Source organism: Schistocerca serialis, chromosome 8 (assembly GCF_023864345.2).
Source record: "Schistocerca serialis cubense isolate TAMUIC-IGC-003099 chromosome 8, iqSchSeri2.2, whole genome shotgun sequence".
NCBI classification, from domain to species: Eukaryota; Metazoa; Arthropoda; class Insecta; order Orthoptera; family Acrididae; genus Schistocerca; species Schistocerca serialis.
This window is the reverse complement of record NC_064645.1, coordinates 262280459-262308393: the sequence shown is the minus strand read 5'-3', so window position 1 is coordinate 262308393 and position 27935 is coordinate 262280459.

The window sequence follows — 27935 nt, the reverse complement described above, 5'->3', positions numbered from 1 at the left end:
CACATTTATTAAAATAATAACAAGCATAAAAATAACTTAACTTGGTTCTGGATGCTATTTACGATTGACAATCTGAAGTTCCTTTGGTCTTGGTACGTTAATCTTATTCTCACATATCTCTGATACTTGACAAAGTGGCTTTGCACACGAATATGATAATTTTATTTGGCGCAGACTGAAACTTGACTATAGACTGGTACAGACAAATGCAGGCTGGTACAGACTGGTGCAATCAAATGCAGACTAATGCAGACTGACTAACGGGAGGTCTGTACACTCGTTATAATACCTCGCGCGTTCTGGTATCACTGCGCGACTGTGATCCGCGAGGAGAAAAGGTTCTACGTTAGCAGCAATCTCATTGGCTGCGTTACATATTAATACACGGATCGGCGGAAGCAGAATTTGGTTCGTCTCTTAAGACAGTGCCATCTCATAGTGCGGAGACGGACGAGCGCTGCGCCTGCGCTGTTGTGCTTAGCGGGGCGCGCTCTATTGGGAAAGTTGTGTACGCGCTGACTACGCGGAACTATGTACTCAACACAAGCACATAATGGTACTATCCGTGGTGAAAGTAGATGTTTCTGTTGCATGATGCGTGCGTAAAATTTGTGTTTGAGTGAGAAAGTATTATTTAGCTATTGTTATTTCATAACAGGTCACTTTATTCTAAAAATGGTACATATTAATGCAATACTGGCAATATATTCAGATAATAAGATTCTAGTACTAGAGTCTTCGATGCTTTTGAAACACATGTCCAGTGGATTTGAAAATGGAAGTAACGAGGTTTCTGTAGCAGTGTTATTTCAAATTGTGTGTAGCTTTTAATAAATGAAATTAACTATATTACAGTGCCTTTTAGTACACTTGCACGAAGAACAGGTACAGAAAACGGTATAGAATAAATTTAATAGTGTATTTCGTAGTGTTTGGGGTGCTAGAGTAAAAATATTAGCTTTTAAATCAAATAACAGCCAACATATCGCACAAACATTCGAAATGTGCTTTTAAGAATCACTGGTTAAGAAGTACTGAAAATTAGCTTTCGTTCTCCGAAAGTGTTTCACGTATCGGTTTTCGCCTTTACCTTCGACCATAGATTCTAGTAGACTGGCCTTGCTGTGCAGAAGCTATAGTGCTGGTGTGGCTCCAAGATAAACCACGTGACTGTTGGCAAAACGTGGCGGGATTTCAAATCAGCGGTCTGCCATCCTATGTTTATATCGTATTTTACCCACATTTCTCAATTGACTGCCAAACGCTTCCAACAAAAATTACTTTTTTACTTGCAAAGAATTATGTCAGTACTACATTTGACCTGGATTTGTTCACAGTACCATTTATAAAATCTAACAAATACATCGAACGCCCCTCTTGTGGGCAGCGGGACGAAATTACTATAAGCTATCAATTAAAGTAAAATGTCGTTAAAATTCTTTTAAACAGTAAGAGTGGGCTCGTATTAAAACTTTAAACATTGGATTCGCCGCGTTTTGAGTTCTACTCACTTATAAAAGAAAATGGGGTATGGGAATTATGTCAACTATAGGTGTCAAAATTGTTTACTTTAGGAGCAGGTCCATTTTAGAGTATCAATTTTAGGTGCACTTCAAAGGTTCGGTTCCCACTATTTTTACAAAACTTTAAACTGTCAGCTAAAAAAATGATATTTTAGATGAAAGGTGAGACTTTGAAGTTTCAGAAAATAATTTTGGAGCCTACATTTATTTAATAGTATTAGAAGGTAGAAAAAAATTCTCCTCATGTGTCTACTATAGGTGCTCTTACCTTATCATAATCACACTTGTATATACAAAAAAGGCGCGTATATACAAAAAAGGCAATAACCATGGACCTCACGCGATGCTTTAAAGTTTTTCCGTTTCAGGGCCTGTATCCAAAGATGCCTTCGGTTTTCATCCTTAGGGAACCTATGAGTAGGAATGAGAAACACTTATACTTTCTTCTGTAACCGATTTATCACAGATATTTTCCAAAATGTAATATGAGTCTGACTTAACAGGCATCACTTTCAACAATTTTACTTACGTTATACTCTATTTCAAGTGTAAAAAACATTTAAAAGTCACTGCAGCAGATTTCAATTAACGCATCTGCACTATCACAGAAACACTTGCATATGAAATGTAATGCCATTTCCTCCGACAAAACGCTGAGTACAGCCATAAGCGCAACACGAAACAACCATATTTTGCCAACATTCACGTGGCTTTAGTCCAGAGATGTTGGAGCCACGAAAATGACGTCAGGACCAGTCTATTATATTCATGATCGAAGGCCTTTACATGTTCAGGACGATCGTTAGTGATGTTGAACAACAAGATTACGAACACTTTTGATGAATTTATTTGAAGTTGTGCAATAACAGGTCAGTAAAATTTGAAGGGCTGTTATTCAGCAGCGGTGTGAAAGACATACATAAAGTTTGTAGTAAGATACTCTGAACACCTGGAGCACAGAAAAGTGGAAGAACATACACTACATTTGCAAAGCACTTCATGTCACAGAGTCACCACCCTACGGGCATAAAGACGCCAGTAAACAGCAATAATAATATGTAGGTAGCTAATGCCCATCTACCAGAACCAAACAAAAGATCCACTACAGTAACTTCAAGCTTCGGATACGCCATCCTTCTCAATTGAAGAAATAATTTTTTAAGGTTGTAGTTTACACCTAAAATAAACCTGCGATTTCAGTCCATAGATTCCGAAATATATCCCAGTTATATTTTTCATCCTCAGGTTGCCACAGTCTTCTTCTTTGTCTGAACAGTTTCTTATGGTCCATGTTTTGTGTCGTGTCTGCCGATATGACCGGAGAAAACAAACTGATTTCAATTTCACCGAATGTCGTCCGAAATCTGTACGTTCGGGCGATAAGATCGGCTACATTGTGAACGGGCACGTAGTGGCGTACTGATACTTCCGGCGCTGCGGCGGCAGCGAGGATGTTGGATAGTCGCGCGCGTGGTGATGGCTTGTACCGTCACACCGATTCGGTGCTGTTACGGAGACCTGGTTCTAACACACTACTACTGCCCACAAGGGAAAAGAAAAAAGTTGTTATCGCCTCCTTTTATGTTCAGCTGCGCTCTACTGTCGCTAACTGTTATTTCGATCCGAGTTGTCTGGGAAAAAAGATGATTGCAGTGCTCGGTGTCCCATCACATTTCAAAGCATTGGACAACAGTCAATAATCACCTCGCCTCTGTGAAGGCAATTTCCGGAACATCTGATACGTGAACATGTCATTGGGAAAGCTCTTGACGGTTGGAGTAAAGTCCTCTCAACCGGTGAAAGAACTAATAAAAACTTCCGATTTGACAATGATGCCGTGCTTTTAGCCAGGAGTGGATACCAAATTGCTTTACTACTAACAAAAGTGAAGAGTGTTAGTATATCGTATGGTTTAAACATTGTTAGCAAGTTCAAAGTAAAGATAACTGACCGAGGAACACAGGTCCGATTCTCAGGTGGATTAAAGAACTGGAAGTCGTGCATTTTTTCATCTATCTTTGGTTAATTATCAGCGACACGTGAAACTATGAACAACAGATATGAAGGCGGATGGCGGTAGGTGAGTGATTATGGAGAAGCTCACCTAGATCTGCCAGAACAGAGGGACGATGGATAGTATAAAGATTCGGCTTGTTGAAAAGCGTGTTTTCCATCCGATTTTAAGTTTACGAAACATGTACCATCAAGGCCAGAGACAAACAAAGTGTTGACGAATTTGAGCTTTGGTTCCGGCGCTAAATGCTGCTCGTAGAATGGAGCAGCAGAAGAACTGCACGAGTATCTCCAGGCGCCTTTCTTGTCACGTCGTCTAATTAATTCTGCGCTTCTTTTTTGACACTGTAAGAACTGAAGCAGAAAATCTATGAAGATAGTGATAGAAGGAAAGATGGAGAAGACGAGTCGGGGGGGGGGGGGGGGGGAGGGGGGCTGGGAGCAGTGAGCAGGTAGACGGAACAATCAAATATATCTACAGCAGAGCTCTTCAGCAGGCGCTAAGAGAAGCTGGTAACCGTCTGGGATGGCGTCGCTCGATTTAATGTTTCATAGCGTCCAGCGTAGAGTACTTAAAATTGTGATGATGATGGTAATTATAGCACTTGGCCACAGGAGTTCAGCGTTCTTGAACTGACGAGTGACGTAAAAGGGGCGGGGTGATATATGAGGGGAGGGGGGAGTTCAAAATGGTTCAAATGGCTCTAAGCACTATGGAACTTAACATCTGAGGTCATCAGTCGCCTAGACTTAGAACTACTTAAACGTAACTAACCTAGGGACATCACACACATCCATGTCCGAGGCAGGATTCGAACCTGTGACCGTAGCAGCAGTGCGGTGCACGGTTCCGTCTGAAGCGCCTAGAACCGCATGGCCGGGAGGGGGGGGGGGGGGGGAGTCTCTGCTTCGGTACCTACTTCATTGCACGAGATGTTTGGGTGTATTTCGAGGGAAGTTTGATTCTCGTGGGAATTTTAATTTGTCTGTGGCTGTGTTTCCAACGGAAGAGACAAAGGCGTCGTTTCTACCTCATTTCAGTCCTTGAAAATTCCTTCTTCTTCTCTCATTCCCTGTATTTAGACACGTTTCGCCCCTTCATGGTGCACTTGTAACGGCCAGTGACATGTAAATCCGATTTTCCTCACAACTTAATCTCAGTAAGTGGTGTTAGTACAATTCGATAATCTCTATTTACTGAAGCGTTTGCGAGGGCCCACCCGCGCTACTGGTCCCCTAGAAAGCGCTGGCTCCCCACAGCGACGTAAGGTCATTAGGACGAGAAAGCAACCGCAGTCCAGCAGTCAGTGCCCCCCTATGTGAGCCACCGCCGGGGAACGTACTGTACATACATCAGGCCGCTACCACCTCTCTAACAGCCCTCCCCTGAGGCGCGTTTATCCCGTGGAGCAAGTAACCGTGAACTTAAACGAATTTCGCACCAGCGGCACGAGGGCTGCAGGGTTGGGGACCGGGCAAAGAAATATTAAGATGCGCGCGGTTACCCTCTGGTGGCCCGAGAGCAGAAGCGTCTCACTTTGTTAGGCCGCACCCAGGGCCGTGTTACGGCGATCACTGGCGTTTAAACACGTGGCGCCCGAGAGGCATGAGGCAAGGGGTGTGCGCAGAATCCCCCTGCAGTCACCACTGCCGCCGGCGGTAGTATTCGTGATATGCTGGGGATTACCAGTAACGAGGAAGGCATGTCGCATCAATCGTTCCCTTACATTATGCGTCACTTCAGCATTATTCAGCACTAGCTGCTTATTGTTTACTTCTGTCGATAATAAATGTTATTCACGCTTTACATTTCGCAAGTATTGAAGGAAACCAAGGAGAAAATTGGAAAAGAAGTTAAATCTGGAAAAGGAGAAATATGTACACTGAGGTTTGCCGATGACATTGTTCGTGAGGCGGTGGCCTTTCGTGTAACGTATTGCCCTTCACGACGTTTCTCATCGAGCCATATACGTTATCTCGCATTTCTAGCAGCTTCTCTCACACTAATAATGGTAGAAATTCAGAAATTCAGGGTCGCCACCAGCCCAAGCCCTTCCTAATCATTTAGAAAAAACGGAGCTGGAAAATTATTACTTTAATTATTTTAATAATTTAATTACAAGTATGCAAATTACTTTAAGTATCAAGATAAATAAAGCAACTTGATTAATTCCGGATTGGATGGCTCTGAGCACTATGGGACTTAACTTCTGTGGTCATCAGTCCCCTAGAACTTAGAACTACTTAAACCTAACTAACCTAAAGACATCACACACATCCATGCCCGAGGCAGGATTCGAACCTGCGACCGTAGCAGTCTCCGGATTGGAAATCGGAGTAAGTGGGTAAGATCAACACCACAGAATTTATCTTTCACGTAGATTATTTATTGCATCTAAGTATTTGGTTGCACATCCTAACTACACATAATTAGTGCCTGACTAGAAATATTTAAGTAAGAATTACGTGAGAATGTAACAAAGCAAAATTTAACTAAAGCAAGAAGAAACACAGAAAATGGGGGTGGGAGACAATGATACTATCATCTCCTTTGCATTCATACCATAAAAATATATCAGTGGGATTCGCATTACGATTCTACGCATGCATTATTCTGGACAGAGCTTTAAGAAATGCACGAGGCTGTGCGATAATTATTCAACATACTAACTGCGTCCGCCGCTTGCAAACGGCTGAACTAGAGCATGTGGTGCATTCCGAATCAAACCGTTATGCTGCTTTGTAGAAAGCGCACGAAAGAACAGTATTCTTGCAGAAATTGTAGCTCATCAAACAAGCAAACTGTTAAAATAGAGCCTGTTGCGGTGCCGTGGTGTACCAGAAGGGTCATTGATTACCAAACACGTGGCACAAAATCGACACACAAATACAAAAGAAACTTCCACAAAATATAAGATTAAAATCATTAAAAATCATGGTCGCTTCGACATAGTATTACAGTAACATACGGTTGAAATGATCCTAACCAGCTTTTCCTAATCAGATTTACCGTCTGAAATTGTACCTCATCGTTGTTCAAAATGAACAAAGTAACTTCCACAGTTTTAACTCAAACACCCAAAAATCGCCTATTTAAAGCAATATAATTGTGGCACATTCGGAAAAATAACTTGCTTCAAACGCTTCAGTTAAGCTGAAGTTCTTAAGTATTTCAACAGCTAACCATAACGAAGTCCTAACTCAAACTGCTTCCTGTCACCTGAAACCCCCCTTTAGAGCTACGATCCATAATCACCAAGTGTTCACCGAAGAGTGCCGCTTTCTCTTTCGAGATTACCTAGCTCCCCGTGCAGCAGAAGCTACCGGAGGGGTAGACCTCCGTCACCAACCTCACACACACAAAAGCAGCATTCGACACAGCCTTCGACTAAGATGGGTAAACCTCTCTGTTCAGATATTGGAAACCTAAGTTGGTCATTTTGTGCTCTCCTTAGAACGAGAAGCAACATCGTCTGCTCCCAGCAGACGATGACCAACTCAGCGATTCCCACAGAAAAAAAAACCGAAAACCCACATTAAAACACACACATATAATATTCAATGGTCCTTATTTTAGTGCTCAGTCTTTCTGGAAGAGTTCATGAATTGAGCTAAAATCAGGTAGTAAAGTGAATAAGTTGTACTGAATTCGACAAGCGTCTTATGAAACGACTTCACGGAGACGTTTCAAGAAGTTAAATCTGAAAAAGGAAAAATATGAACACTGAGGTTTGCCGATGACATCGTTCGTGAGGCGGTGGCATTTCTCCTCAAATTTTATCCTGTTTGCATACAAGGCTCACTTGCTTTATTTACTTTCTAATTCTGTTTTATTCACCAACTTTCCACCTGCGTAGCGTCTTGTTTATATGAATGATTAGGGGGTAGCGTGTGGATATGTAGGTAACCCATTCCTACAACGTTTCCTTCTTGTAGTGGTTTTTACCATTGAATGCATGTGGTCTTGACCATGGAACCCTTTCTCACTGTGGCGAAAACAGGAGGAACTTTCGCAGGTTCTGGAATAGCTTCCGAGCATTTATAGCGCAGGGTCTCACGCTAGTGGACAGCATAGACAGTCGGACGAGCCTTTGCAGTGGAGGACCCTCCTGGTTTCCACAGACAGTGAGTAGTGGCACGGAAGAATGATGTCCTCATTAACAGATCGGTGGAAGGGATGAGAACTCTCCCTTGTTAATAAATTCGTGTGGAGTCCTCAGCTATCCAATTGCCGTTATGTTGCTGTGAGTATTCTCCAGACATGGATCAACCAAAATATATAGCCAGTTGTGTGTCTGCAAAATTCCAAACTTTGCCCTTGTTGTGGGAACAGTGGCGGAGCCCAACAAAACTTCCAGAATATCCAACGAATAAGGCTGGACGTGAGAATGGGACGATACTCGTCTCATGTTCCCTCATAGACGTATCTCATTATCGGATACATTTTAACTTTATGGTGGGATCCTGGATACGGACTTCAAGATCCTGCATTGGAAAAGCACTTAGGCCCATTCTGGGATTGGCGAGAGAAGATAGTGCGAGGTGCCTTTCCGAGGCCCGAAGCAATGCTACCAAAACCTGAGAGAGGCATTCGTAGTCGTATTCGGATTCATGTGGGTATTCTGATTCGAACTTCTACTTCGTGAGGCTACTCTGGACTCTATGCTGATTAATATCTTTCTTGATTTCCACCATTTGCTAAGTCTTTGAAGTTTCATTTTCAGCTTACGCGCATCCGTGGCAAGTAATCACGAGGATGATGAGATCCGTGATTCGCAGTCTCATTACATCTGCTCAGCCCAGCAACAGTTAACAGCGGTCGCAGTTCAGAGCAAACCGTCTTGTTGGCAATCACCTCCGTGGCAGCCACGGTAACATCGCATTTTAAACGCATACTCCCGAATTTGGGAATCGCGATAGGCCTATATTGACTAAAGAGCAGTTCATTCCTGGTTTCTATTTTTTTAGACTTCTTAACTTGATCTACGCGCTTCATGCGTTGATATGCAAGTTTTTCCGCAATCAAATTCTTCCTTCAAAGCGGATTTTTCTCGTAACCACTCAGGTTTGTTTCGCTATCGAGTTAACTCACTGTAGCTCACCCGCCTAGTGACGTTCCTTTCTGATTCTTCCTTTACTCATTGAGCAGCTGTATGCACTATTCGAATCCATATATTTCTTGTATAATTTTAATGTTTTTCAGTCACGGTTGAAAGCATAATTCAAGTCCTATACAAGTCTAGGCACCACCTCAACTATAACTGTCCAGCCTCATGCTGTTGGCGACCCTAACAAACATTCATTTTCTGATCATTGTTCTAATTTAACTGTGCGAATTCATTCTCAAATTGTTTTATAGCCCCGACTTTTGTGTGTCGTGAGTAATTTTTACATATCGTTTGAATAAATATTATTTTACCGGATCAGAATCTATCATTCAGCAACCATCAATGTAAATTACTCAACTGGAGTGCTCTGGTCCTCGCATAAACAATATGCGAGAGCCCTGGCGAGTTTAAGAATTTATCAAGTAAAGTTTAAGATGTACACTGGAGTTTGTTTTTAAAGTAGCCTATTAGCTTCATGGGAGTAATCTATCTTTATAGATTCACCATCAGTCTAATCTTCATACCCACGGAGTACCTGATAAGCAAGAGGTCGTGTTCACAGCACACCCAGCTTCGGGCATATTATTATGTCATAGGTGGCAAAGGAGTTCGAAGAGCACTGTCTTCAGCAGAAACTAAGTTTATAAAATAAACATGAACAATAGTAAAACAAGGTTAATTAAATACAGTAGAATTAAATCAGGTGATACTGTAAGAAACAGATTAGTAATTAGGCACTAAAAGCGGTAGACGAGTCGCCTTATTTGGGCAGCAAAATAATTGATGATTGCATCACTAGAGGGGGTAAAAAGAGCTGACTGGCTCTAGCACGGAAGGTGTTTTTGGTAAAGAGACACTTGTTAACGTCTATCTGTGTACAGGATGTCCCATTTATCTTTCTCATCCAAAACAACTTTTTCTGATCCATTAGACGAAAACCTGTTTCGATCAACCTTTTTTAACACCAGTGAGCTGTTCTTCCTGAGACTATACATTTCATGTATCCCCATAGATCTAGAAGATGCGGATAGAGGTTACATTTTTCAAAAGAACCCATGTACATTTTTTTTTCAAGAATACAGTTACCCTCCCCAACAGCTATTCAAAAGTGTGTCACACTGAACCACTTTTGTCAATAAAACTTAGATATGAAGACGATAAAGAGAACGCAGGTTGTGAAGAAGCCGAGATGTTTACTGCCTTGATTGTACACATTACTTACCCAATGTAGTGCTGTAGGTACTCTTCTCCCACCCCGTCCCCCACGCCCAGAGAAACTCACTTTTTGCTTTGGCGTACAGTACACTGCATACGAGAGTAGCCGTGTGACAGCGTAACTTAGTAACTGCAAGCCTGTAGTACACATTGTTAATACAGTTTTTGTTGTGTAAAGCTGTATGATGCACACCCATGACGGTAAAGTGGGAATACCGCTGGTCTACGGAGAAATTACGTGGATAGCAAATAATTTAGTAACTTTCATTTTTATGTTCAGTACCGCTAGAGAACGTTATGAGTTTTGTATTGCTATGTCTGCCTTGTACTCTGTAGTACATGCTGAGTGACAATTGTTGAACTTTGTGAAAAAAACGTGAATTAGTTACAAATTATGGGGTGCACGCACTTTATTCAATACGCAAACGTCATTACTGATTGTCGGATTTAGGATATGACATGTTCGATAAGCCTGTCATTATTCGTGATGATGTAGTGCAGACGAATAGTGAAACTGTGCATGACCCTGTCAAGTGTCTGAACATCGATGTTCTCGACGACCTCCTGAATCGCTGTTTTCAGCTCAGCAATGGTTTTGGGGTTATTGCTGTACGCCTTGTCTTTAATATAGCCCCACATAAAAGAGTTGCATGTGTTCAGATCAGGAGAATACGGTGGATAATCTAGGCCCTTGCCAGTACCCAGAGCCAGAATATGGTCTTCAGAGTGCTCCTCCAGGATATTAGACCCTCTCCTGCTTCGATGTGGCCAAGTTCCGTCTTGAATGAACCACATATGGTCGAAATAATGGTCACTTTGGACACTGGGGATGAAATCGTCTTCCAAGACCTTCACGTATCGTTTGGTAGTCATCGGACCATCAAGGAATATCGCACTGATTATTCTGTGACCGGCCATTGCAAACCACACAGTCACCCGCTGAGGGTGGAGAGACTTCTGGATCGTGAAATGCAGATTCTCAGGCACCCAGATGCGCCAATTTTTCTTAATGACGAGCCCATCGAAATGAAAGTGGGCTTCGTCGCTAACAACAAGGCGCATTCGCGTAGTAATCCCCATCATGACCCACGGCTAACCACGCAGTTTGAACGTCCTACCGCAAACTGTTCAGAATTTATCATGATTTTATTTCATATATTTCCATAACATTCACCCTGTACTTGTATGTAATTTGTCTCGGAAACAAGTGCACGTCGTATTCTGGAACATCATAAATTTCATCCTTAACACGTTCATTTACACCAACAACGTCATGGAAACTACTTCCACAATAGAAATCAATTTTGCTCATTTTACTGACTAGAAGTCATTATCCAGCATATGAGATGGTTGGGGTTGTTAGGGAGAAGGGACCAAACAGCGAGGTCGTCGGTCTCATTGGATTAGGGAAGGACGGGGAAGGAAATTAGCCGTGCCCGTTCAAACGACCCATCCCGGCATTTGCCTGGAGCGATTTAGGGAAAACACGGAGAACGTAAATCAGGATGGCCGGAGGCGAGTCCAGTGTGCTAACCACTCCGCAGTATATGAGAAATATGCATTATTGGTCCATCATCAATATTCGATGGCTCTGACAGATAGAGGATCAACGTCCATGGAACGTTAATGTTTGGTACAGAATTGTTGGAGATACCATTACTCGACCAAGCATTGTAAATGGCAACCAAAATGACAGACAATATGACAAATTTTTAAGACACGGTCTTTCTGTTCTCTTGGAATCCGTACCTGCGAATCAGACGCTACTGCACAGTAACAAGATCCAATTATTGTGTCATGTCGTATCAGCATGACGGATGCCCCGCAGATAACTGCTTACAAGCACGACGAATTCTGGACGCTAAATACCATGGTAATGGGACTGGACGTGGTTGGCCAGTCGTTTGGCGTGCCCGATCGCCAGAACTTACACAGCTGAATTTTTTCTGTGGGGAACTGTCAAGCATGCTGTCTACCAAAATGTTCCAAGAACAGCAGAAATCATGCAGTAACGCTTTATTGTTACTTTTCAGCCAACAGGGGAAGTAGTAGCGCAATGTAGGGCGTCCTTCATGCACAGAGTGACCCTATGTATGAATCCAATGGTCACCGTTTAGAGTATGTGATGTAAACGCTCTATTTTTCATGTAGTGGTAGTATCACATTAAAAGTTACTACAAAGGGCCATGTTACTCCTGCATTGTCATAATCACTGTAATATGGTACTGTACAATAACAAAATCCAATTATCGTGCAGTGTAGTACCGTCGCATTCAGTGTTTGGTGATAATTTGTACAATGTTAAAACACGTCTTGAGGAGGTTAAATGATTAGTTCATTGAAATCTACTGAAGCGATATTTAAATTGGAGAAGCTATGTATTGTTTATCATTTCCGCAGCTACAAGTTTCGTGGATAAAATGGCACAATGTGATATTTTTTGAATAGCTGTTGGAGAGGGTAGGTGTATCCTTGAAAAAAAATGTACATGGTACCATTTAAAAAAAATTAACCTCTACCACTATCTCCTACATCTGTGGGCATATGTAAAACGTATACCCTCAGCAAAGAATTACCCAGTGATGTTTAAAAACGTTGATCGAAACAATTTTTCTTTTAACGCATCAGAAGAAGTTATTTTGGGCGAGCAAGATTATTGGGACAGACTGCACGTTAACAAGAGTGCCCATTTGCTTGTTTTTTAATTCACAAAAATTTATAGTTTTATTTCGAACTTGATTACATTTTGAACAATTTACCTTCAAGTGAAAATAAGATCTCTGTCTACGTAAGATTTCGTAATGTGACTTGAAATCTCGTATGCAATGCGTAAAGTTTGCTACCAAAAATCTCTACCAGCTCTTGGCCGATTTACTTCACGTTTCTACACGAACCTCTAGTGAGCATTTATAGTGTTTAGTGTTTAGTGAAATAATAAAAATCTATTTAGCCCAACAGGCTTTTTCCGATGATAATCAGTGATTCAAATATGCTATTTTGTGGCAGTGCTGGACACTGCATATAGTCTGATATAAATTCAAGTGTTCGGAAGTCTTTTCTGTAGTTTTTCTGTAGATATGTGTTAGTCGTGTAGCCTTGTACGGAAGAGAAACGTGGATGGTAAGCAGTCCAGACAAGAAGAGAATGAAAATTTCTAAATGTGCTGCTACTGAAAAATACTGAATATTAGAAGGAAGGTCGAGTATGGCATGAGAAAGTACTGAATCGTACTGGGGGAAAAAGAAACTTGTGGCATAACTTGACTAAAAAGTGGGATCAGGTGGTAGAACTCATACTGAGGCTTCAAGGAGTATCAGGAGGGTAAAAAGTATGGAGGGAGACAAGGCTTCAGTGCTGTGACGAAGTTGAAAGCGATGCAGATTGCAGTAGTTGCGCAGACAAGAAGAGGCTTGCACAGAGTAGGCTAGAGTGGAGAGCTGCATCAAACCAGGCTTCTTACCGAAGCTACACCAACAATAGTGAGGATTTTAAGCAATATCCCGATCTTACACTTTTAACTTAATGCTGAAAAAAGATGAAATGCACGTAGCACTTAGAGAGTATGTTCCACTGGTAATTTAAGGAATTAGGAAATGTAAATGTACAAAACGAAATACTTCCCATCTCGGCACTATACCGGCATCAGCTATTTGCGATACATATGTTTCGTGCCGGACTGGAGAGCGAAACCGGATTTCGAACTCATCGCAAGCGATCGCCTTAACCACTTTAGATATCCGAGCACGCCTCCAGGCACAAAAGCGTTGCAAATAGTTGACGTCAGTGTATGGTTGCGAGATGCGAATCTATTTCGTTACGTTTACCGCAGCTGTAATCGTCAGTGACAGTGTCTGTTCCTTCACACATGTGTTCATGTTTGAAGGACATTGGATTGTGTAGATATAGGCACTGTATAAACACAGATATTGTTACCTACAATGATGAAATGAAAAAATCGTTTTACAGACATAGGAAATGAGCACGGAAAGGACATTTTTAACGGAACAACCATCGATTCGTACCGCTGCCGTGTAGCAAATATTGTATCTGCATCATCTCACTGCTTCTTGAGATCAACCACCGCAGCAAGTATCGATATTTTTGCTGTGCTCATTGCTTACTTGAAGTTTTGCGTATATTTTGCTCCAGGGCCGTGAGGGTGTGGGACTTCCGTCCACCAAGCAAAGAAAGCTGCATAGGGCACGCTTGAGGCAGCTGCCTGCGAGATGTCACGGAAGTCGGATGCTGGATGCAGAGAGCTCAACGTCGTACACCACAGAAGTAATCTGAGAGCATCTACCTCATATGCCCTGATACTGGCAAATGAAGATAACTGCATCATGTGTAACGTAGCAAGTGAGAGCTAAATTCACCGTAAACTAAAACCAGTTTAATATTTTTGTCCACTTTCTAACGCAACGAGTTCTTTTATGTTCGTTCCATAAGGTGGGAATCCACCCGCCAATACAAGATAACATGGAGGTTACTGATTCCGGTAATTAGCTCGGTATTTCCCCAGTGTAGACGATATATTTAGTCTTCAGGAATCATTGTTTGGTTCTGCAACTCACTTGGTCGTCAAATTAGTTGAATATTATATCTCTACAATCGGTTATTTAGAGTTCCTGTTAATTTTTGTATCACTGTACAAATACAAAGACAGTCATAAAAATAAATGGAATTAACGTTCTTTCACGTGACCACCGCCAACCTTCTATTGAATACCTGACAAGATTTAGCATACAATTACATAAAAAACCTCCCATTGCATTCAATACAATAAAGGGAAGGAGACATGCGTGACGAAATACGTATTGACAACATGAGCACCATCAAGTGTCGATAGCGCCTTTCAAACAATGTTATCAAAATTAGAGGAAAAATTTAAACGAATCAGTGCCCATATATACCTTGAGCATTCAACACCAAAGAGCACAACCACCACTAGAGAATGCGTCTATGAAACTATTAAGTTACATTTTTGTTCCTAGGTGTTCTGTCTGTAGTTCACCAGGAAGCTTAACACATCAGACAGAAAAAAAATAGAACATATATATAAGACCTCTGAAGTCACTCAAGAAAATTTGGCACACAGACACCTTTCCTCATGAACGTCGGCAAAATGGGGTATCTAGCCTCTTAGCTCCAAAAGACCAGAGACACAGGCAAAAAACATGTATCCTCCAGCCTCTGGTATAGGCTTCCTACATGAGAAGAACAGCTCACAATCAGGGACAAGTCACAGTTTTCATATCCCTGGAATGAAGGCAGCCTGGCATGACACGTGTAGTTTGATAGTGGTATCAACCTGCTTTATCAGCTAGTTTTGTGGGGTATACATGTGTGTGGGTGGATATGACATGGTTTGAGATGGATGGTGGAGGGTACAGAGAGAGAGGGAGAGAGAGAGAGAGAGAATAGGAGGGAATGGATAGGGATAGACGGGACAGGGACAGGATGGGCAGAGAAGGCATAGGAGCATGAAGGAGGGGGGGCGGGGTTGGTTGGAGAGGTGTTAAGACAGGCTGAGTAGAACTGGTGGAAGAGGAAATGGGCAGAAATGTGTGTTGAAGGAAATAGGTAGAGAGAGGGAGGATAAGATGGAAAGAGATAAGGGTGGAGGAAATGGAAAGAGAAAGGAGCGATGGATCGGACAGACAGGAGAGGACAGAAATAGATGGAAAGTTAGAAGGGGAAGATGAGATCAACCAAAGAGTTAGGGGGATGAGATGATTACTGCAATAAATCAAAGGCTAACGTGGGCGAAGCCACAGGAAAACTCTAGTTTACAACATATACAACTTCATACAAGAGAAATACGTAACTGTGATAATGCTGTGAGTTCTTCAGTGGTGCTGTGACAAATCAGTTGCTGAACTGCCCTCTACAGAATTGGTTCACTTCCAACAGTTAGAACGATGCGAAGACGACGTCCCCTGGTGGCTGCCTGGTGCCACCCATAAGTGACGGAGAACGCTGGAGATATCAATGGGCCGTTGGCGGAAGATTTGAATATATCGTCTCCCTCCGATATTTGTGTGGCAAGCGGCGCACTTTGTTTGGTCGTCAACGACACCGTCGACACTGCGGGAGGAATTGTCTTCTTTTCAGTATTATGAGATTTTTACTTTTGGAAACAGTAAATACAGCATTATTAGGAACATGTCGTAATACAATTGTGGGACCATTACCCCTTTGTGCTTTTGCTTTATCGTACATGCAATAAACGTACATGTTTTCATTAGTTGTTAGTTCTCGCGGAAAAGGTTGCACTATGTTGCTGACATCTCTGTTAGCAGTTATTGTTTGGTGGAAAGATCGGTCTAATAATTTGTCTGCCTTCACAACAAACCATAATTCTGTTTTCAAATCGCGCAGTGGTACTTCATGTGATAGATGAAAATTTTCAGAGCTCCAATATCGATGGTACTGCGAGTTCTTGTAGCTCAATTAATGCAGCCATGATCCATCAGAAAGAATCGGCATTCGAAGATCAATCTGTTCGTCATGCACAAACAACCATAGTCCGTTACAATATCGTAGTCAAATTATAGTATTTGATTCGGACAATCAAAGCACTACCGTTACATTGCTGCAGTTTGAATGGACAACTCTGTGAGGAGGGACTGAGAAATTATAATGTCACAACGGTTTTCTTGGCCTTGGCCTTGGACTTAAGTCCGAGCCGATCTGTTCTAGTTCATATTCAGCTGGACTCGATGCGCTACTTCCCTTTGTGTCCGAGGAATGGAGCAGAGTGTCATGCGCTGATCAGAACATGCCCAAAGAGTTTATTGAATCCCATGCAAATCTGCAAGCTGCAAGAATGCTTGGTTCGTTAGTAAATATCCCGTTCTTTAACTTACTAGTCAGAAGCAAGTGTTGCGGAAGTGGGAAGTGCTATTTATGTGCGGTTTTCACAGAATGGATTGATAGCCAGGGCTTCCTATTGTTGGGCGACCAACAGATTGTAATAATACTTACAATGTGCATTTTTTGTGCAAACATACACGTTTTAAATGGAACTAAACCTATTGGTATTAACAAATACAAAGTAGGGTAAATTAGAACATCAGTGGCTTTTGTTGCAGAGTTCTAGTGTGAGTCGTTTACCAGATATCGTATTTTGAAAAGTTTCCACACCGATATTTCTACAACACATGTAGTACCACCTACTAATGTAGAACACAAGTAAATATACTAGATATGTGGATTCTGACCAGTAACTAAACAACTGATCATCACAGGCTATGTTCAAAATGACCGGTGGCAGTTTCCAGTTTGGTAAGGAATGACTTATGCACTCGTGGTAGCATTTCAGTTGTGTCCGAGCAAGCTGCAGTAATATGTCGTTGGATATTATCGGGTGTAGTTGGTATGTTCTTGCAGACTGCATGTTTCAGCTATCCCCGCAGAAAAAAGGTTAGAGGCGTCAAATCTGGGAAATGGACCGGCCGAGGTACAGGGACTCTGCATTCAATCCAAAGGTTTGGAAACAGTTCTATACGGCTGGACAGCCATCTTGTTGCTACTGCAGATTCCTCCCAGCATGAAGAGGAACGCCTTCTAGACCGAAATGGTCTGTTAGGAATCTGCGATACTTGTGCGTGTTCAGTATTCCATCAATGAGAAACAGGCCTATGAGCTGATGGTTCACTATCCCACACCACGCGTTTACACTCCATGGACGTCGGCGTCCCACCTGACGAAGTCAACGGGGATTGTCAACAAACCAATAGTGCGTGTTTCGGCAGTTTACCTTGTAACATCACAATAGATGTCGTTACATGATTTAAAAAATGAGTGATGCAACTAATATTAATCTTAGCCCCAACAACCGCATGCCTATTGAAGCAATATGCATCTTTACATTTCTTTTTTTCATTCTTATGTGCACATCCTGTCTCCTGATTTCCATTTTTTCACCCTTCTTGAAAGTGTGTGGTCAAGTGTGAATGATTTTAATGCAGTACCAGACGAACCAGAGAAGTGGTGGGTTTCTTAACCTCCTACCAACCTAAACGGTGTCGGTGGAAGGCAGAGAGCAGGAACAGGGGGGTTCGGCCAAAGATGAGTCAAGCAAAACGTTTTCCTAGCAGAGGTTGGTCATAGCCCTTCCCCACCACCTCGGGCGGTTCGGAGAGAGCTCCGCGCGACGGTTACAGGTGGAGTTGTTCTAAAGACAGGTAAGCGACCAGACGTTTCTTCAGAACGTATGTGTCGAACAAGGGACAAAAGGTATTTGAATCTCTTAATAATAATTTGTAAATCTCAACAATTTCTTCTCTTAGTCATTTTTTTGAATTACCATTAAGGTTTTGGCTACAATTTTTCGTTCAGTTAATCAGTGTCATAATAGTGCGATTTCCGTTAGGCGCGACCAAACGGTCTACAGACTCAAAGCGGTGCCCAAGCCTTAAAAGTTGCTGTCTGCCATTTTATTTTATTTGTGCAGGACATTTTAAATTATCAATAAAACTGTACCGTGATATTATGCGGCAAGATGAATCGATTTGATTCCAAGTGTTTCACGCAAAGATACGAAGCCAGAAAAATCCTTCTCGATGCCAGCCACGAGGTGCATACAATTATTCCCACTAATACATGCTGTTGATATTCTGTTTATCGTGTGAATTAGTGCATGTGAATGTATGTGTTACAAACCTGAGCAGTGAACACGTGTTCCCCAGATTTTCCCATCCCACAGGACTCTACAGATTAAGGCCGACGAGGCTTGTTACTATCCTATGAGAAAGTCATAGTATCATATATAAATGTAAAATGGTTCAAATGGCTCTGAGCACTACGGGACTTAACATCTGTGGTCATCAGTCCCCTAGAACATAGAACTACTTGAACCTAACTAACCTAAGGACATCACACACATCCATGCCCGAAGCAGAATTCGAACCTGCGACCGTAGTAGTCGCGTGGTTCCAGACTGAGCGCCTAGAACCGCTAGACCACCGCAACCGGCTATATAAATGTACCAGGTATGTTTTGTCCATCTATTAAATACAAAAAGATTACTGTTAACGTGCGAAATATTAGTCAAAAATAAATATTTTATCATTTGAAGCTATTTCCGTGATCGTTAATTTATTTTCAATACATATGAAAATAGTGTCACATTTGTAGTAAGATGATTACGCTCCTAAAATTCAAAGTGCTTGGCTCAAGTTTAGGTAACGGTACGTAGCTTTCTCTGACTGCCCATAGAATACCATTGCGTTATCCGTTGCAACCTTATTCAATCAGTGAAGGAATTGTTCCTATAAGTTAGATGGGCCTAAATCTATTTCAAATAACGGGCAAAACTAATCAGAGAAGGTTACGTCGCCAAAGAAAGTAAGAGCGAATGTGGACAGGATATGCCATCATAGCAGGCTGGAACAAAAGAAATAATAATAATCAAAAGAAGCTCCTGCTAATGAAAGTAAGTAACCCTCCATAGGATGCCACTCAATGAATATTAAGATGCCTGTGGTGAGTTACAACCTAACCAAGATTGGTGAATGTGGCTTCATCACTAAAGATGCTCCAGCCTATCGACAAGCTCTGCCACGAAGATGGAGAACGCAAGAACAGAGAGGGCCGTGAGACGACGTCAGCCAATAACCCGCCGACAAGGACCGCACCACGACAGGAGCAGCCTCTACAAGAAGTGAATATAAGCACCGCTCCTGACAGCCTCGGCCGGACAGTAGAAGACGGACACCAGCAGACCAGGACTAGAAACCATATAGTACATAGCGAAAGATATTTATTATTTGCATGTCGCCCATCGCTTGCGACACTATTGTAAACCGAAGTATTGTCAATCTACTTTATTGTGATAAAAACCAATAATGTGATTTGCTTGAATTGTTACATGGTTGTCAGAGAAAGCAGCATCCATTAGGCACCCTATAAGAGACGAGTGGGCAGGATCCCACACAAAATACCGATACAACTGAAGTATCTTGTCTTAATGTCCATGTAACACGATTTTGATACTCGTTCCCATGCAGCTCTTGATGGACGGTCATGTAATATGGAGGAACCTATGCCGATGGAGAAAGCGAGGACACTTATCTGACCCATACCACTTCCTCGAGCGATTACGCAGGAGATAACACGAGGATCTACTGCAACAGCAGCAAGAACGTTAATTTTCCCTATGTCTGTCTTCACTTGTTTCCTTCTCCTACGTTGTGTATCACTTCCACGTAACTGGTTGGAAAGGTTGATAAATAATTTCCCGAGATGGTTGACGCCTATTGGGCTATCTTGCCGCATACACGTTATAAGAACGAATCGCATTCATCGTACACTCTCCATACACCATGAGCATATCATATTTTTATGGATTGGTAAATCACATCCTCCATTCACGATCTACTGCTTGGACTATCACACATTGACTCAGTAGCAAGATGCGATGCACTCGAAGAACACACAAGCACACTGTAAACAAACATAAAAGCATTGTACCTAGTAACTACGCATGCTGAATGGCACCAAGTGTCGGTTTGGGAACTTTCCAAAATACGATACATCGTAAGCCACTCGTATTACACTCCGGCAACAAACACCTCTGACATTTAAATTTACCCTGCTTCTAGTCTGTTAACGTCAATACACGTTGTTCCATTTAAAAAACGTATGTTTGCACAAAAAAACAAATTCTAAGTGTTATTGTAATCAGTTTATAGGATAACAATAAGAGCTACTAACTACCAGTCCATTTTGTGAAAACTGCACACTAACAGCACTTTCTACCTCTGAAATATTTCAATTGCAAGTTTTAGGTGGTTCACCCTGTATATGCTCTGTAAATGTTCATGTGACACAAAAGGCTAATTTTCTTATTTTGCGATAAACCGAAGATCTTCCTAAAACACTAACCCCTTGGTTACAGCCAACACTGTTTTACACGGATGGCTTGTGTTAAGTTAGATTACTGCTGAGTATCATTTGCTTCTCTACCCACTTACCCATTAAATTTCGATTATAAAATATGCCATCATCTTGGCATCTTGAGAAATACTGTATCTCGGAAACTGGCGCACACAGGTTTGTATTCGGCCATAAACAATGCGGAAGACACAGAAAGTCCGTGGCTTTGCTACCGTATGTAGTAAGCCAGTCTTCAAAAATAGAACGGATCCTCAGCAAGCACAAAGTAAAAGGGATTTTTCGTCCTCCACCGAAGACACCAGCACTCCCAGGTTCGGTCAAATATGATTTGATGCTCCACAAGGCTGAAGTTCAGCAGAGTCTCCGTGAATGTGGATTCCCATACATCGGACAGAAATTCGTACAGTGCCTGAAGGATGTCCAGAACAGCCCAGATACAACCGCCACTTATAACCAAATAAGTCGGCTGTGGCGGAACTCTTGATACTGGCTACTCTATCTTGTACGAAAACATCGAAATTTTATCTTCTACATCATCTTTTTGAGACTCCCTGGTGAAAGAGGCAACCGAAATTCGATCGGCGACGAATTTAGTTAATAGTGATGGCGGCTTCGGCAAGGATAAGGCACAGATCTGGCATTTTCTGTAGTCAAGTTACAAAGACGTCGCGACGTCACTGAATGGATCGACTGTTCGATTTCAAATCTAATTCATGCACACTGTACTACTTTGCCACCGATCAATGTCTCTGGCGCGTCTGTATCTGTGGCCGCGAGTGCAGTGGCGCTGACTGCGAATTTAAAAGGACAGGACAAGTGCTGGGGCATCAGACTTATGGCTCAGTTTGAAGCTGACTGAACGGAATTTATACTTCTGCACACCAGAAATTTAATGAAGCCTGATGCGAATAAAGTAGGTTCATGCCCCCCTCGTCGTAGTCGCTGCGTCGACGTTACATGTTTACTATTCTTAAATGCTAAGTGTGTGGAAGACAGGTGTCCAGCTAAACATGGTGACAGTCCAGCTCAGTGTCTGTGCTTCGCTCCAACTTGGAGGCATCCACCTCCACAAATTTTTCTACAGCTGCATAAAGTCAACAGCGTTCTCGATGGGGTCCCTGACACAAGTGCTTCGGACTACTCTACGGAACTGGGCTGGTTCTGCTATCATCTCAATCTCACTGGCACATTGCAGCAGCCCGATGTATGTCTGACCGATAATATTTCTATAAACATGTTTAACAATATCCTGGGCTTACAGATTTTATCATGATGAACCAATAAGCTATGCAGTGGGAAAGAAGGCAGAAAATCTCTCCCACTACATGACGGATTTCCAGCCATGGCCAACCGAGAACCTTGCACATCTGCATACATGGGAACTGGTCCTCCTACCGAAATAAGTATTGTGTGTAAATCACACAACAGCTTACTCGGCTTTGAACAAACATTCGCCTGCAGCATTTCAGTGTTCAGTGGCTGATTCCACACTCTGATGCTCTGTGTTTTCACTTAGCTTTCGGATCTTATCTAGCCAAAAGTGTCCCATTCAGAGTCTCACAGAATGCAGTTTTTGTGAAACACAGTTTGGCCTTTCCTATACTCCTGCCATGGGGACTTTGGAGATTGACATGTCCCCTGTCCTATACCTGCTCGGAGACAGCTTTCAGAACACAGTCATTTTACAACACTCAGGTCCTCCTAAATTAATTTCGCTGTTACCAGCCAGCTAAAGGTAGCCCCTAAGCCAGTGGAAGTAACAGGTTTTTTTTCACCATATTGAGAGGAAAAGAAAAGAAGAAGTAATTAGCACTACAGTCAGTGGCAGTAGTAATTACTGTCTTTCTTCATACAGCACTAAGGAATTGACTGCAGTGATTCTCGGGATCTACATATTACGTTATAAAAATAGGTTATATCACAGTTTGGGAATAAACTCTCCTAAAAAAAACTCTCCGTCCGAGCAGGCCTTGGAAGGCCCAACGGTGCCGACCAGTCGCCGTGCCATCCTCAGACCGTAGGTGTTGTTGGATGCGTATATGGAGCGACATGTGATCAGCACACTGCTTCCCCGTCCGTAGGTCAGTTTACGATACCGGAACCGCTACTTCTCTATCAAGTAGCTCCTCAGTTTGCCTCGCAAGGGCTGAGTGTACTCCGCTTGCCAACAGCGCTTGCAGACCGGATGGTCACCCATCCAAGTGCTAGCCCAGCAAGACACCGATTAGCTTCCGGTGATCTGACAGGAACCAGTGTTACCGCTGCGACAATACCGTTGGCTTGGGAATAAACTGAAATGAAGAAAATGTAATTGTGACAGGGTACTAGTAACATATGTGCGTTTTTCAGGGATGCAATTTGGGGCTCATTCCATATTTATGGATGACGATGATGCGACCGCATCGAATAGAGCAAGTGGACGAGATAATGGAAGGAGAAGGTATTTAGTGACTGTATTGGCCTGTCCTTCCGCCTACCTTAAGTCCGATTCAGTACTTGCGGGATGTGTTAATGGGATGTATTGCAGCACATCAGCAAGCAACGGCGACCGTCCACCAGTTGTCAACTGTACTGGTGGAGCAGTGGAACAATGGAACGTCCTACCACAAGAACTTGCACTAACCTTGTGGCCGGCATGGGAGCACGTTGCAGAGCATGCGTTGCCGTCCTTAGTGGTCAAAAAATGGATCAAATGCCTCTAAGCACTATGCCACTTAACATCTGAGGTCATCAGTCCTCTAGACTTAGAACTACTTAAACCTTGTAAACTTATTTCTCCGTCGCTGACATCGAAGACCGCAAACCTTTTTTCCTTCCCGTCCGGGCAAGCTATGCAGTGACTAGAGTACATGTAAAGCTTACTGGGACAGGGTAAGTGCTAGCTACAGTAAAGTCGATAATTCGATTGTAATATTGGCATTTTAATTTGATATCTCCAACAACCGAAAAAATTTACAAAAAGAAAGTGAATTTCTTTGTCCACCCACACACTCCTGAGAATGGCACATTAATATATTGCAATTACGCGCCCCTATTACCGGCAGCTGCGTTAGTAAACAATCGTCACCTCGCAAGGATAACTACCAGATCAGGAATAGTAGGTAAGTTGTTGGAAGTGGTTAAGCGTTGGTGAAAATCTCGCTTCTGAGCACACAAAGAGCTCTAACCGCAGAACTCTGAACGGCACGTGCGTTGGTGCAGTGCTGCGATGCAGACCGTATATCTCCCTTCGAAGACGATGGCCAAGACGCCGTTTCCGAGTCCGTACCGCTCGTTGGCTGAAGGCGAAGTCCCCCTCTCCACAATTCTCCCGTCTCCCACGCATACGAAAACGCGGCGGAAGAATACTCAGTTTCGGCCAATGTCGAACGCTCTAACATCGCCGAAATCCCTCCACTGAGATCTACCCAATGGTCGAGTAGGTAATAACGCCCCTGGGCAAACGAAATTTCCGTCTTCGCCACGTGTTGCCCAGCACAGGTGGCTCCGGATGCCGGGCTATCCCCAAAAGCGCGTCCCGCGTTTCCGGTGACCGCTACCTGCCGCCCACAGCGGCCTGACGAGCTACGGCCATCTACAGACTTAATATTCCACAATTCTCAACCTCCGACACTTTTCACAAAGGCTTTAAGTTAGTGGCCCAATCATGCAGACATGCAGGGAATACTGCTAGAGAGTGCGTCGTATTTATCATAATTCAATAGAGTCGTGATCTGATGCCCTAGCCAGTCCCTTTATTATTAATACTGACGTCGGTAAGCTAACGTGTAAGTGCCCATGTCCAGCTACCTTAGAACCTGAGTAATGTAAGGACATCACACACATCCATGCCAGAGGCAGGATTCGAGGCTGCGACCATAGCTGCAGCGCCTTTCCGGACTGAATGGCCTAGAACCGCTCGGCCACAGCGGCCGACTTCCGTAGTGATCACACACCCTATTAAGTGTCACATCCTGCCTTTTGTAATGTCCAGGGGAATATCGTCAAACACAGTGACTTAAGTGTAATTATTGTCTTTGAATAAAAAAGTCATTTCTATTCGTCTCCTTGGGTGATTCTCTCAGTTACCCTCTGTACTATGCAGGAGTAGTTCTTTTTATGTACGGTCCAAGTTTCATCGACCTAAGTTACTTTGCAGCGACACGACAGGTGAAAGTTAGTTTGATCCTTGCGTTTTGTACACCAGTGTGTACAGACTCCACTTATATGTTTGATGATATTTATATCAAGTACCGCTTCGGCGGTGGGACTGAGAAAGCCGCAGCCGGAGGAGACGGCACCTGCACGCTGTTTGTGCGCCCGCATGGCTACGTTTCGCTCCACCTCGCCCTGCTATTGCTGCGCGTCTTATCTATCGACCTCCTCCTTAAACCATTGCTACCGCTTCCACCCTTTGTTGCTTATCAGACGTCAGGCGCAGGCTTTGCGCTCCAGAGAGGCGTATAATGTCCCTTTGAAATCTTTCTGGGCCCCGGAATACACAGAGCCCCCGCAGTGGCACGCTCTACCGGCTGCTAAGGACTATACAGTAGCCGTCTGCTCCATATCGAATAAAACTCCAACCTCTCGTCGTATTCATCTCAGTCGTGGTTCAGGAGAGTTTATCAGTCTTCAGCTAGTCCAATACTTTATACGGCCCAGAAAGGTAATTTTTGTTTTCTTTTTCGTGGGTCGTCAGTTTTGTGGACGGTCTTGTCGAGTAGTAACGATTCCTCCTCTTATTTGTTGTTTGTACTGTAATCCAAGTCTTCCTCTACAATTTCTGCCTTTTACAGCTCGCTCACCGATTCTGTGTAGTAGAATCTCATCAGTGCACCTGATTTTATACATCCTTCTGTAACATCACGAAGGAATGGTTTTTTTTCTCTATTGAGTTTAGATTGCCCCGCAAGGGGGCGGGCTGGCAGTAGCTTAGTATGCCGCTCTTCAGCCTGCAGATTTTGTTGCAAAAAGATGAAGATAATGAATAATAAAAACAGGCGGTAAAATCGGAGACTTAAATGGTAACATGGCGAAAAACTCGCGGAATTTAAAACATAGAACAAAGGGATGATGATGCTAATAAAATACATATGAAGCAGACAGGTAAAATAATAGACAGACAATTAAAAAAAACACTGCGACAGTCTGGTTTCTGTTCGCAAAAGACATAAGACTCACACCAAGCTACAGCATGGTCTCTGTTCGCAACGCTTTGATAAGACGAACAACACTGAACATTCACTTGAACACTGAACTAAAAAGTTGGCAAATATGACATACCACAGCCGAGAGCTGGTGGTGGGAATCTGGACAGATGATGGGAAAATAAGCGGGGGGAAGGAGTGGCAAAACGAAGCGGGGGAGGGGGGAAAGGAGCCGATGGAGGATGAGGACCCATAAGAGGGGTGGGGGGTGCTGGGCAGACGCTACAGGGAGTGGGAAAGGCAGAGGAGGGGACTACAAAAGGACTCAGGGGGGGGGGGGGGGGTGGAGAATGGAGGTAGGGAGAGGTTAGGCGGGGAGAAAACAAGATGCAAAGGGGGTGGAACAGGGAGCCCAGGGAAAAGGATGGAGGAAAGGAGGGAGGGGCGAAGATCAGAGTTGATAGGATGGATAAATGGAGGAAGAGAGGGCATCATCCGGGAGGGGGAGTTGATGGAAGCCATCTTGGGAAAGGAGATGAACAGTATAGAGATGGAGGGTAGGGGGGACACAACAGTGAGGGCGTGGCAGGGGGCGGGTATGGGAGAGGAGAGGAGCAACCAGGGGGTGAGGGGGATCAAGGTGGCAGGAGGTGTAGATAATGCGGATATGTTCGAGGAATAGGAGCAGATGGGGGAAAGGAATGAGGTCATAGAGGATCTGCATAGGGGATGGGAGGCATACATGGAAGGCGAGGTGGAGTGCATGATGCTCGAGGATCTGGAGGGACTTACAGAATTTGGGTGGGGGGGGGCAGTTATCCAGGCGGGACTAGCATAACAGAGGATGGGACGCATTAAGGATTTGTAGATGTGGAGGGTGGTAGAGGGGTGCAACCCCCATGTCTGGCCAGAGAAGAGTTTTGAGGAGTCAGAGGAAGTGGTGGGCTTTGGATTGGCTGGAGCGGAGATGAGGAATCCAGGTGAGGTGACAGTCAATGGTGAGGGCAAGGTAGGTGAGGGTGGAGGAGAAGGAAATGCTTCGATTTTTTATATATAACTATGTTTGTGTCCCTAGATGGGAAGAGAATGCCTTTTCTTCATATTAAATTAATATTCAAACATTTAACTTAATATTCGCAAATCAAAATATGTATATTCGCCGTTTGGTGTACGTGGTGCAGGCCACTGGCTAACGACAGCAGTCCGACTGAGACTTTATTCGTCACTGTTCTCAGCCTCGCAGAGGCGACAATACTCTCGGTCTGATGGCCTGCTGGTCATCGTCCGTCAGGCACGAATCAGAGAGGGCAGCAATCTCCAGTCACTCAATGGAACTTAGCCAGCGAACAGCCAACAATGGGACCGCTCCTAATCTCCATCACAGATTTTCTCCAAATTTATGGTACGCACAAGGCTGGGCAAATGGTAGAAGGGACAGAAGCGGGAGCTCCAGATGAGGAAGCTTTTAGCAGGGAATTCTACTTTTGGCGCGGATCGGGCCAGCGATGAGGCATCCATGTGAGCAGCGGTTGGTGCAGCGCAAAGAGTGCAGAACGATAACCAGAGAGTCGTGGGATTGAATCACTATGGAGGAAAGTTTCTTTTTTCAGTTTTTACGCTGATTATGGTGCAATAAACCCGAAATAATTTTCAGTACATTGTATTAATTAGTAATTTCATAAAAGGCGCGAAAAGGGAAGGCAACGGAAAATCCGAGATTGCCAGTGAATTTCCAGGTAGGGATTGTAAGGCGTACACGAGAATTACATTTTCGTACTTTAATTATTTTACAGCTGATGACTCACACCCGTAGGGTAACATTAATCATAAAAACTGGGGAACCAGTAACTGTCTCGGCATCTAGCGCACATTATAAACACCGTATTTTCACAATTACATAGCTATTTTAAAGTTTCTATAGGAAAACAAATTCGGTTTACATTCATTAAAGATCCTCTGTTATCACTTTCTTTGTCAGCAAACAAAGTGTATCGCATCATTTCAACAGCTATTGGCGAGGATAGCTGGTGATGCACAATGGAGTGTATTTT